This window comes from Aedes albopictus, chromosome 3, assembly GCF_035046485.1.
Source record: "Aedes albopictus strain Foshan chromosome 3, AalbF5, whole genome shotgun sequence".
NCBI classification, from domain to species: Eukaryota; Metazoa; Arthropoda; class Insecta; order Diptera; family Culicidae; genus Aedes; species Aedes albopictus.
In genome coordinates, this window is record NC_085138.1 from 24,114,682 (window position 1) to 24,128,017 (window position 13,336).

The following is a 13,336-nucleotide window of genomic DNA, read 5'->3' on the forward strand; positions in this document are numbered from 1 at the left end:
GCTACTGGGATTCTTCTACACGCTATTTTTTTCTCGCTCATCGGCTGTGTTGGCAACGCACAGAGCGCTGCAACACATGCACAAATGACCGAATGTGTTTAAAATGTGTGCGCGCCACACACATTCCATGTGTTCCCGGCTTCATACTCATTTTTGTGCGGCTCAGTGGAAACGGAACAGTCATACGTCTCCCGAGCCGCGACCAAACAGTTGGCCACCTGGTAAGATGGAGTTGATTTTCGGGATTTTTCCATCGAAGAGCTGGAAAGCAGATGGAAATGGAAATGTTTTTGACGCATTTCCAACTGCTTCAGCTATTCGATGGAAAAAATCTCTGAAAATCATGAAAATTGAATTTTTTTTCAACTTCCCAAAACAAAAACAAGTATGGAAGCGGATTCCATATTCCAGGCGTTCCACAGAATGTGTGTTTTCCACACATGGTGGAACCTTCACCCCCCCCCCCCCCCCCAACACAGGAATGTGTAAGGCCCATGCAACACACAAAATGTGCGGCATGTAAAGAGGGTCGATTTGAGAGCGACCAACACAGCCGCTGTGTTGGTGTGAGTTAGCGTGTAGACATTACTAGCAGGAATCCTTCATGATTTTCTAGGTTTTCCATACAATACCTGCAGGGAACCCTCCGGGAAGCTGTTCCTGCTGAAAATCCTTGGAAAACCTTAACAAGAATCCCGAAGCCATTCTAGTTGGATTTCCGTAGGAATCCCAGCAGTAATTATTGAATTTCATCATTCTCGGAAGAATTTCTGGGGAGGTCCCTGAATAATTTCATGAATATTTCCTTGGAGAAATTCTTGTTCTCCGATGGAAGAATTCTTGTAGAAGTCCCTAAAAGAAAGCTTGGAGCCCGGAGAAACATGTTAGAAAAACCCATGAAGGAAGAGTTTCAGGTGAAATCTGTGGATGCATTACTTTAGGAAGCACTAGAGAATCCATGGAGCATGTCTTGGAACTGGCACGGTAAAGGCTGGGTATGCTGTGCAATTCAGATCCCATTGTGATCCACTAGCCTCTGCCCAGCAACTCCTATCCCTACCTCCATGCGGTACCGGCCGGAAACTATGAGCAACCTTAGGGAAAATCGGGTAACCAACCCCGGTGGGAACTTTGGTCGTAGGCTGACAGGGAAGGGGGAGTTTGCTTTGGTAAACCTGAGCGTCTGTTCTCCAGGAGGAGCGGCCCACAACGGCTGATCTACGTCCAAGTACCAGGGAAGGACTCTAAGCTCACCTGTGCACTATGGTCCTCTGGAAAGTAGGGGGTTGGTGTCAGGCCCTACGAGCCAGCCGTAAAAAAAACCATTGTAACGGAAAATCAGCAACAGAATAATACGAACCGAGACCAACGGCAACGACCCCAGCGAACAAAAAGGACTTGCGATTGGAAACTCGGTACGGAACTGCCGATCTCTCAACTTCATTTGGAGCACCCGAATATTCGCCGATCTACTTAAGGACCGCGGGTTCGGCATCGTAGCGCTGCAGGAGGTGTGTTGGACAGGATCCATGGTGCGAACGTTTAGAGGTAATCATACCATCTACCAGAGTTGCGGCAACACACGCGAGCTGGGAACAGCTTTCATCGTGATAGGTGATACGCAGAGGCGCGTGATCGGTTGGTGACCGATCGAGGAAAGAATGTGCAGCAGGTTGAGGATCAAGGGCCAATTCTTCAACTTCAGCATAATAAACGTGCACAGCACACACTCCGGAAGTACTGATGATGACAAGGACGCATTTTAGCTCGAACGCGAGTACGATCGCTGCCCAAGCCTCGACGTCAAGATCATCATAGGTGATTTGAACGCTCAGGTAGGCCAGGAGGAATTCAGACCGACGATTGGTAAGTTCAGCGCCCACCAGCAGACGAACGAAAACGGCCCACGACTCTTTGATTTCGCCGCCTCCAAAAATATGGCCATACGTAGCACCTTTTTCCAACACACAGGGATGGGAACACTCACTTGCGAAGAGTTACACTCACTTGCTGTTTTCTCAGTTCAGAAGCGTGCTATCAAGAAACAATGTATGGACGACTTTTGGCTTGTGGTTTTGTCTAAAAGTTTGCCGAACAAAGTATGGGTCGCACACGCATATCAAAGGCGTGAGGGAGCTGCGAAGGCAACTCTCCACGAGGTGAATGTAAATTACACTCACCTCGTGGAGAGTCGCTTTCGCAGCTCTGTCACGACTTAGGTATAGGTTTTCGACCCGTACTCTATTCGACAAACTTGTAGACAAAACCACAAGCCAAAAGTCGTCCATACATCGTTTCTTGATAGCACGCTTCTGAGCTGAGAAAACAGCAAGTGAGTGTAACTCTTCGCAAGTGAGTGTTCCCATCCCTGCCAACACAGCCTCCCTTATCGTTACACCTGGAGATCACCACAGCCGACGGAATCTCAAATCGACCACATTCTGATTGACGGACGGCACTTCTCCGACATTATCGACGTCAGGACCTATCGTGGCGCCAACATCGACTCCGACCACTATCTGGTAATGGTCAAACTGCGCCCAAAACTCTCCGTCATCAACAGTGTACGATACCGGCGACCGCCATGGTACAACCTAGAGCGACTGTAACAATCGGATGTCGTCTCAGCATACGCGCAGAATCTCGAGGCCGCGTTGCCAGACGAGGGCGAGCTCGATGAGGCCCCTCTAGAGGACTGCTGGAGTACAGTGAAAGCAGCCATCAACGATGCAGCCGAGAGCACCATCGGGTACGTGGAAAGGAATCGACGGAACGAATGGTTCGACGAAGAGTGCAGAACGGTTTTGGAGGAGAAGAATGCAGCGAGTGCGGTAATGCTGCAGCAAGGGACTTGACAGAACGTGGAACGTTATAAACAGAAGCGGAAACAGTAGACCCGCCTCTTTCGGCAGAAAAAGCGCCGCCTGGAAGAAGCGGAGTGTGAAGAAATGGAACTGCTGTGCCGTTCCCAAGAAACACGGAAGTTCTATCAGAAACTCAACGCATCCCGCAACGGCTTCGTGCCGCGAGCCGAAATATGCAAGGATAAAGACGGAGGCCTCTTGATGGACGGACGTGAGGTGATCGAAAGGTGGAAGCAGCACTTCGATCAGCACCTGAACGGTGTGGAGAACGTAGGCACGGGAGCCCACGGCGATGGAGGAAACGACGACGCCAGTGCAGCGGAGGACGGAAATGAACCACCGCCTCCGCTGAGGGAAGTTAAGGATGCCATTGACCAGCTCAAAACCAACAATGCAGCTGGTAAGGATGGTATCGCAGCTGAACTCATCAAGATGGGCCCAGAAAAGTTGGCCACCTGTCTGCATCGACTGATAGTCAGGATCTGGGAAACCGAACAGCTACCAGAGGAGTGGAAGGAAGGGGTAATCTGCCCCATTCACAAGAAAGGCGACCATTTGGAATGTGAGAACTTCAGGATGATCACTATTATGAATTCTGCCTACAAAGTGCTATCGCAGATCATCTTCTGTCGTCTGTCACCTAAAACAAACGAGTTCGTGGGAAGTTATCAAGCCGGCTTCATCGACGGCCGGTTGACAACGGACCAGATCTTTACCGTACGCCAAATCCTCCAGAAATGCCGTGAATACCAGGTCCCAACGCATCACCTGTTCATCGACTTCAAAGCGGCATACGACAGTATCGACCGCGCAGAGCTATGGAGAATCATGGACGAAAACGGCTTTCCTGGGGAGCTGACTAGACTGATTAAAGCAACGATGGACGGTGTGCAAAACTACGTATGGGGTTCGGGTGAACTATCCAGTTCATTCGAATCTCGCCGGGGACTGAGACAAGGTGATGGACTCTCATGCCTACTCTTCAACATCGCTCTGGAAGGTGTGATGCGACGAGCCGGGCTCAACAGCCGGGGAAAGATTTTCACAAAATCCGGTCAACTTGTGTGCTTTGCGGACGACATGGACATTATTTCCAGAACTTTGGAACGGTGACAGTGCTGTACACCCCCCTGAAACGCGAAGCAGCAAAGGTCGAACTGGTGGTGAATGCCTCAAAAACAAAGAACATGCTGGTAGGCGGAACCGAAAACGACCGGATCCGTCTGGGTAGTAGGGGAGACTGGGGAGACTTGATCCCTTTTTCTTAATTTGCCTGTAACTTTAAGAAAAACACAAAACTAGATCCAGTTTTCGTACAGAATGGCAGGTAAACAACTATTGCAAGTTGATGCACAACAGAAAGACTTTAAATTATTTTTAAAGTTTTCAAAACTGTGTTTTTATGGAGGCATGTCTTATGATGTATTTTTCAAAAATGGGTCACAATTGATCCCCTTTTGTGCACATGTTTGATTTAAAGGGAAAATAACTCCAGAAGCTTCCTATTCTATTTCTTTTCAAGTTTTGTTGCATTTTTGATGAATACGGTGTATTTGAAATTATAAGATTTCCTGAAATTGTTAAGGATATGCCGTATTTTGAAAATGGGGAGACTTGATCCCCCTTTTAATGGTGTGTAATAAAATAATAATTTTCGGACACGTTTTGTCATTGAATATACTAGAATTCCGAGTAAATAGAGGCTTCCAAATAGAATTTTATTTTCCACATGTATAATGTGTGTGTAACCCTCGAGGGATCAAGTCTCCCCATGTCACTGTTGTATACACTAAGCTACATTAATTAAAATATTTATAGAACAGTCTTATTTGGATAAATACGTTTGATAGTATTTTATTTATACTATATGCTGCAAAATTTTGACACGATTTGGTTCAATTTTCACAAAGTTATTGAGATTTTTTGGAATCGCCTAAAAGATTTCTGAAGGACTGAAAACTAACCATCAGCCATTAAAAAATAATGCAATACATAATTAAAATCAATTGTAACCGAAACATTGTCGTCTGTCCAGATGTTGTTTTGGAAAAAAATATGCTAGAAGAAAACTGTTTTTGATTCCGAGAAAATATGGGGGGAACAAGTCTCCCCAGGGATCAAGTCTCCTCAGTCTCCCCTAATGTTACGATAGACGGGGATACTTTCGAGGTGGTAGAGGAATTTGTCTACCTCGGATCCTTACTGATGGCTGACAACAACGTGATCCGTGAAATTCGGAGGCGCATCAGAAAGAAACTGCGGTCGAAAAAGATTCTCCCACGCACCAAATGCACCATGTACAGAACGCTAATAACCGGTGGTCCTCTACGGACACGAGACATGAACCATGCTCGAGGAGGACCTGCAAGCATTTAGAGTTTTCGAGCGACGCGTGCTAAGGACGATCTTCGGCGGTGTCCAGGAGAACGGTGTGTGGCGGAGAAGGATGAATCACGAGCTCGCTGCACTCTATGGCGAACCCAGCATCCAGAAGGTGGCCAAAGCCGGAAGGATACGGTGGGAAGGGCATGTTGCAAGAATGCCGGACAACAACCCTGCAAAGCTGGTGTTTGCAACTGATCCGGTTGGCTCAAGAAGGCGTGGAGCGCAGAGAGCACAATAAACGGACCAGGTGGAGCGTGACTTGGCGAGCATTGGGCGCGACCGAGGATGGAGAGCGGCAGCCACAAACCGAATATTGTGGCGTACTATTGTTGATTATGTCTTGTCTTAAACAAATAAATGTATGTATGTACCCCCGAAATCCTCTGGAATATCTCTGACGCCGCTGGAACTCCCCTGTAACGCTCCTGAAACATTTTGCAACCCCCTGGAACCTATCAAGAAGCCCTTGAAACATTCTTGAGACGATCGTTAAACTCCATGATATCCTCTAGAACACGCTTGATACGACTTTGAAACCCTTTGAAACCCTTTGATCCCATCTTGAATACCCTTGGACCTGAAACGCCCTTTTCAACCAATATGTTTGCTGAACAATAGATGAACAAACAGCTATAATTTTAATAATTTTGGCTGAATAAGTTGTTATTCAGCTTTGATTGTTAGTTGGATTGTGATCGTAAAAAATGTGGCAGTCATACCAATAGTTGAGGTTATGCCAGTATTCAACAATTGGATCACGGATGAATAATGAATGTACAATAAAAAAAATATTCAAAAAACCCCGATGAGAAGGTTCAAAGACAGACTTGTTAAATCTCTTCGTAGAAAAAACCCGATCTTTTCTTTACAGTTTATTAAAAGTGAGCAAGAACAAAATAAAAAGATTGCACTGTCGTTGGAAGCTCGTTTTTTTGAGATATGTGCGCCTGAAATTCTGAGACACTGTTGAAGCGGGATTTCAAGACGCTTGTCCTTAAGCACATTCTCCCGGCTCTTGTGCTGTGATGTAATCTTCATACCCAAAATCTGGTCTCAGTGACTTATATACCCAACAAGGAATAAAAAACCTTGATACTTATTACTGGTTAGCCAGCAAAGCTTGTTTTGTAACAGCAATTTCTGCAATTTTATTTTAGGAATTGTGCAATTTTTCAAATAGTTAATATTTACCATTTTGTTAATAAATCGGTGCGGTATTCATGTGTACGCTGCTAAACCAAAAGTTGAATTTTAGCGAGAATTACTTAAGAGCGAATTATCAAACTATTTCCAGAAACTTTTCAACATTTGAGTAACGTTAACCCTTAAAAGCCCTAGACGGACCACTTTTTTTCAATCGGCTACTACTCAAAGACCATACAATCAAAAAATTTGAAACCAATTTTAAATTGAATGCGTTTAGTTGGTCTTCCAATATCTGGGTGTGGCATCCCCCCTGGCCCCTCCCCCCTTTCTGGGTATTGAGGAATGCCTTGCCACGGGGGTATTTCTCGGCAATTTTATTGAATATCACACATATTATCATTCTGACATTTGTATTGTAAAATGTATTTGGCCATAAAATGATCGCTCTGTACTATGGGCATGCCACCGCTACAAAACCAGTTCCGGACGTTCAGGTTTCCGGACATAATCTCCAGAAAAACCTGCTACATACTGTTTACTAAGGTTCGCATTCATAATCCTTCACTTTTCTCAAAAATAAAGATAGAGTATTGGTGTCTTCTACAAAGTTGCAGAAAAGGGTATTATTGGAAACTTTGCCGAACAAACTATTACCTTATTTGCTCAACTTTAAGAGTTATGTGTCATTGTTTGTGGACGACCCCTTGTAATTGGTTTTCGGATATAACTTTTTCTATAGATTTTTAGGATTTTTCGAGTGTTCTACAAAGTTGTTCTTTGTGATGGAATACACCTCATTCTGCTTTCATCTTCGTACTGGAATAACGCTCCAAGTGGAACAGCGCCTGCATCTCAACGGTGAAATCCTAAAAAAGCCATCCTGAAGTATGATTGGAGAAATTCCTATGATTATTGCAGAAATTATTGCAGGAATACCTCACTCAATTACAGTCACTACTTACTTACTACTTTCGGTTCTAGACACCCACTAGATCCGGCTTATTTTTCTTATTTCTCATTCAGAAACAGAGGAATAGAAGTGAGAGCAAGTTCCATCTCTTCCATGATTCTCGTTCTCTAGTTTGTTCCTGAAGAACGAGTAAAAAAGGAACATCTGGCCACGCTAGTGGTTACAACTGTGATTCTTTCAAAAAACATCTCGTTTTGATTCCCTCGGGAATTTACATGACGATTATTTCAGAAATATTCTTACAAATTTTCAAGCTGGGAAGCAACTAGAAATTCCTTTAGGAATTTTTGCTGAGATTTCTCCAGAAGTTATGCTGGAAATATTCCTGGAGAAATTCTAGTTAGAGTTTCTGCTGGTAGGTACTCTTAGAAAAAAAAAATCTGAAGGAATCCATGAAGAAATCTATAAATGAATCGCAAGCATAATTTCTATAGAATCCCTTGGAGAAATAGAAAAAGAAATCACTCACAGGGGCTTTTCCCTCTTTCTAAATTTTGGTTAAAAACAAAAACTAACCTTGAAGAAATCTCTGGAGGAGTCCTTGAAGGTATCATAGAAGGAATATGTATAAAAATATGTTTAAAACTCCTTAGGAAAATTGCAAGAGGAATGTCTTCAGAAAAACCTGATGAGTTTCTCTAAGCGATTCCTGCGGGGATTGCTGAAGAAATAGCTTCAAGGGTTCCTTCAGGAATTTCTCCGGGATACATTCAGATTTTGCTCTCAAAAATCCTACAAGAATGTCCGCTGGGATTCCTGCGGAAATTCTCATTGCTTCTTTCAGAGGTTTTGACCAAGAATTTTTCCAGCAATTGCTCTTGAGATTCTTCCATAAATTTCTACAAGAACTCACACAAAAATTGAGAGGGGTTAGAAGCAAATGGGTGAAAGTGACAAAAATATACTTTCGAGTAAATGAGATTTGAGTAAATAAAGTTTTCCATTATTTTTTCCCCCCATGCAAAATGTATAAGGTTTCAAAATGGACCCAATTTTCTCCGATTCACTGTAATTCATCGTAAAACTAATCTTGAAAAAGTTCCTAAAAGCTTAAAATTATATGAATTTTTTGATATGCTCAGCTCAAAATCGACAAAATGGTCACTTACACCCCTTTGCACCTGAACTGGAATTCTTCTTGCATTACCAATAGGAATTTCTTGCTGGGACTCCTTCAGTAATTCCTGCTATAATTTATTCATATATTTCTCCAGAAATAAGTAATTCCTATTAGGAATCCTCTTGAGAATATATTATGAACTACTGCTGGAATTGCTCCAGGACTTCTACTGGGGTTTTTCTAGACATTTCAGGTAGGTACCCTCCTATTTTTTTTTCTCTGGGATTCCAATGCAATATCTGCAGAGAATCCTCCAGTAATTCCTGCAGGACTTTAAAGAGCAATACTTATATTTGTTGGAGATATTCCGTGGAAATCTCAGCAGCTCCCTAAAAAATTCCAGAAGGTATTTTTGGAATCCCTGTTATTTACTGGATGTATTGCAAGAGGAATTCCTAGAGGTATCCTTGGAGAAGAATTTCAAGGAGAAATTCCGGAGGGATCTCAGAGGAATCCCAGCAGTCATCCCTACAAAAATTGCTGGAGAAATCTTCTTAGAATTCCTCCAGGAATGCCTGATGAGATTGTGCTAGAAGTTTCTGCCGGGATTCTTCCATTGGCAAGGAATGTCCCTTTAAGAAACATTCTACAGTTTATTCAAATCCTCCCGGAATATTTCTATGAATTTTTACTGTGATTCCTTCAGGAACTCCTACCAGGATTTCCCCAAGCATTTCTGCTGGGATTTCACAAGCATTTCCAGATGGTATTTTTGCTGTAGAAGCTTTTAAAAATCCTTAAAAGGAATTTCTGAATAATCTGAAATCTGAATCATTTTCAACTTAATCTCTCAAAGGAATCTGAAGGAGATTTCCAATAAGAAAACGAAGAGAAATTCCTGAAACAATACCTAGATACATTCTTTGAAGAAGCGCAAGAGAAACTCTGAAGGATGTTACAGAAGAGAAGTTACAGTAGTAGTTGGTGGATGAATCCAATCAATAATAATTCAATAAATCCCAACAAGAATGTCTAGAGGTAATCCCAGAAGAATTCTTTGATAAATTCCAAGAGGTATTACTAGAAGAACAACTTGAGGAATTCGTGGTTTTAACCGTGGGAACCGTTTTTTTTTTTTTGGGAAATTTGAAGTGAAATTTGTAGAGGAATATTTTGAAAAAAAAAATACCTGTAAAAATCACAAAAGGAACTTTTGTAGATATTCCTGTGGTCTGGGCATTCTAGAGTTTTTTTAGTAAATGAGGTCCTGAAGGAATTCTTGGAGAAATACTCGGAAAAATGCAAAGAGAAACTTCTGGAGGAATCCAAGAAAAAGTATTTTGAGAAATCCCTCCACAAATTCCTCCACAAATTAATAATGGAATTTCTCTCGAAATTCTTGCTGAGATTGCCCCAGAGATTTCTTCAAAGATTCCTTTACATTTGCTGCATGTAATTCTTCCAAGGGTTCCTATATGAATTCCATTCGTGGTTTCTCCAGAGATTTTTCAAGGATACCTTTAGTAATTTTCCTAGCAACATCACCTGAAATTCTTGCTAGGATTCCTTCAGATATTTCTACAATTTTTTTCAGGAATTCTTGCTGGAATTTCTTAAACAATATCAGCTGAGATTTCTTCAGTAATTGCTCTTAAGAGTCCACCAAGAATTCCTTGTACATTACCAGCAGGAATTGGTTGAGGAATTCCAACAAGACTTCCTGATGGATTCTTTAGGAAATTGTTGAACTAATGCCATAAAAGTTTCTGAAGTTGATTTCCGTGGATTTCAAATGGATTTCCGGCATGAACTACTGGATAAATACTAAGAAAATTATCTTTAGGGATCCTCGCAGGAAAATAAACAAAAATGTCAAAGCATTTTTTTTTGTATGTAGGAATCTAAGCTGTACTTGCATGAGAGTTTACAGTAATAATTTTTAGAGGAGAATTATAATCATTAAAAATTAAAAAAAAAACGAGAATTTCACAAAAACTCCATAGAGTCTTTTTGAAATATTTGGAAGTTGAGATGCAGGCGCTGTTCCACTTGGAGCGTTAATCCAGTACGAAGGAAAAAGCAGAATGAGGTGTATTCCATCACAAAGAACAACTTTGTAGAACACTCGAAAAATCCTAAACATCCATAGAAAAAGTTATATCCGAAAACCAATTACAAGGGGTCGTCCACAAACAATGACACATAACTCTTAAAGTTGAGCAAATAAGGTAATAGTTTGTTCGGCAAAGTTTCCAATAATACCCTTTTCTGCAACTTTGTAGAAGACACCTATACTCTATCTTTATTTTTGAGAAAAGTGAATTCCTATCGCACTTTTAGGTGGATTAATCATCTAGGTAAAAATTTTAAAATGAAGAATTAAGTATATAGAACAAACTCTTGTAAGACATCATACTTCTAAATTCAATATTTGAAGCCGCAAAAAAGGATTATGAATGCGAACCTTAGTAAACAGTATGTAGCAGGTTTTTCTGGAGATTATGTCCGGAAACCTGAACGTCCGGAACTGGTTTTGTAGCGGTGGCATGCCCATAGTACAGAGCGATCATTTTATGGCCAAATACATTTTACAATACAAATGTCAGAATGATAATATGTGTGATATTCAATAAAATTGCCGAGAAATACCCCCGTGGCAAGGCATTCCTCAATACCCAGAAAGGGGGGAGAAGCCAGGGGGATGCCACGCCCAGATATTGGAAGACCAACTAACCGCATTCAATTTAAAATTGGTTTCAAATTTTTTGATTGTATGGTCTTTGAGTAGCAGCTGATTGAAAAAAAGTGGTTCGTCTAGGGCTTTTGAGGGTTAAACAATTGGAAAATCACCCTACTTCATGAAGATTATTTTGGAAATTTTAATTTCGGTAGCGTGATTAGCTTTGACCTAGTGACGCGTGGGAAATCAGAATAGCCTAGCTCTAGCCTTAGGGACAAACTGAGACGAATTTAGGTACTAGTCTGAATAAGGGTGCCTTTACCCTACTGCACATGTAGACGTCGTCGTCAATTACAGCACATTTTTTAATGATGCAGCCAATTTGCTGCCTCGCGGATAATGCAATTCTTGTCAGGAAAACTGCTCACCCAACTGAAAAGCGTTAGACTACTAATTGAAACAATGCTGCATTTGAAAACTGCCCTACAGTTGGCAAAATTCTAAATAACGCTTGCTTGAACACATTGAACCACTTCACGACAAGTTTCCAACGAGTTTTATGAGACAAATCCCCTCCGCTTTGTTTGACTTTGCAATCAAATTTAGGTAGGGTATGTGTGCCATCAGTAATCTCATGCTCCCATTTTCATCCTATTCGAAAACAAGCGATTACGGCACCGATTGACTCCGTTCTTTTTGTTTTCATGGGTGCTCACTTCTAACAAAAAATACAAAAATAAGAAACAAAACAAACAACGCTTCAATCCTTTGTTTTTCGTGGGATGAAAATGGGAGCCACATGCTTAATAAGGGAACCAATACCCTATGTACCTACCAGCCAGTGCCAGTACACCCGAATCACCGCAAGCAGTTTGGAAAGTTATCCTGTCGCGAGCAGCGCGCGGTTGCAGTCGTTTTCTGTAACCCATGAAAAAGAAAATCTCGCGACTTTCCACGGATACCATTAACATTGCGTTTTGGAATTTATCCAAACAGAAACCTAATTAAAAAGTCAAACAGAGAAACTGGAAATGCACCGAAAGTGCTATTGGCGAGTCTTTTTCCTTTTCTTGTTACTCAGGATTAGGGAATATACAACATGTGCAATTTTGTAAAAACCAATTCGTACACTTCGAATTTGAATGCTCAAACAAGGTATGGATAAATTGATGCATGATATTTTCTAAGAATAATATGATAAATACCATATTACGTGCTTCTGAATATCCGATGTTACGATTCTTATTTTTAGCTTTCTTTGCCAATGGTCAATAGCATTTTTCGTACCCAGACAACCTCAGCATGGATTTGCTGAATAACGCGATTTTCTTCCACCTCAAGAAGTAAGTGAGTGCTTTTTAGCCTTATTCTACTTTCTTACAGAAGTACCAAACTGGACTCGGCACTTAATAAATAAACGCTCACCAGAAAGTTCTCAAATTGCTCCCCAACACCAATCCCCTGGAGTAGTGGAGTGACTGTCTCAAGTGCTTGTTCGTCCTTCGTCGTCTCGCTTTTCCCCGGGTGCGTAAGTATGGATTGCATTTAGTAGCAGCCAGCGCCTGGGACTCCAGACGAATTTCAGTTTCTATTTGAACAAGTTTCAATCTCAACTGGGTGGCTCTCTTTGTGAGGAAATTTCATCACGAAGCTTTCGGGCATCATCATGGAAGTGAATTATTTAAATGTCTCTAAAGTAGCAAAGTTTCGCTGCAAGAAATTCTTTTAGGAGCTTCTGTTCGAAGGAATCCATCATCCAGCTCAAGGTTACGCGCCTTCGTCTCCATGACACACCCATCATCGTTTGTGAAGCTTGACATACATTTGTGACAATGTGACATAACATCGACGCAATGGTACAAGTATGGGGGGAGTCAACTACATCCCACAATTCAATGTCAAACGCCGATGTTCACGCAACTAGAGTCATAACCCAATCGAATACATCCATCATTAGGTATTGCATTGTTTTGACCAAGTGTCGTCCGTTACGCTTCCCATCGACCATAATCTAATTGGTTATATGTACATAGGGTGAAAGTGATGTGTTCCAAACGCACATTCCGGAGTGCCTTTTTCGGCACTGTCAGTCCTATAGGCTGGTAGTCGATAGTATAGGTATCAACTGCTTCAGCTGTAGAAGCATTGAAGCTATTGACGGGTGTACGAACTACGCATCCATTGATCCTCATGTAATGTACTAAAACCGAAACAGACCTATGCCGGTTGGT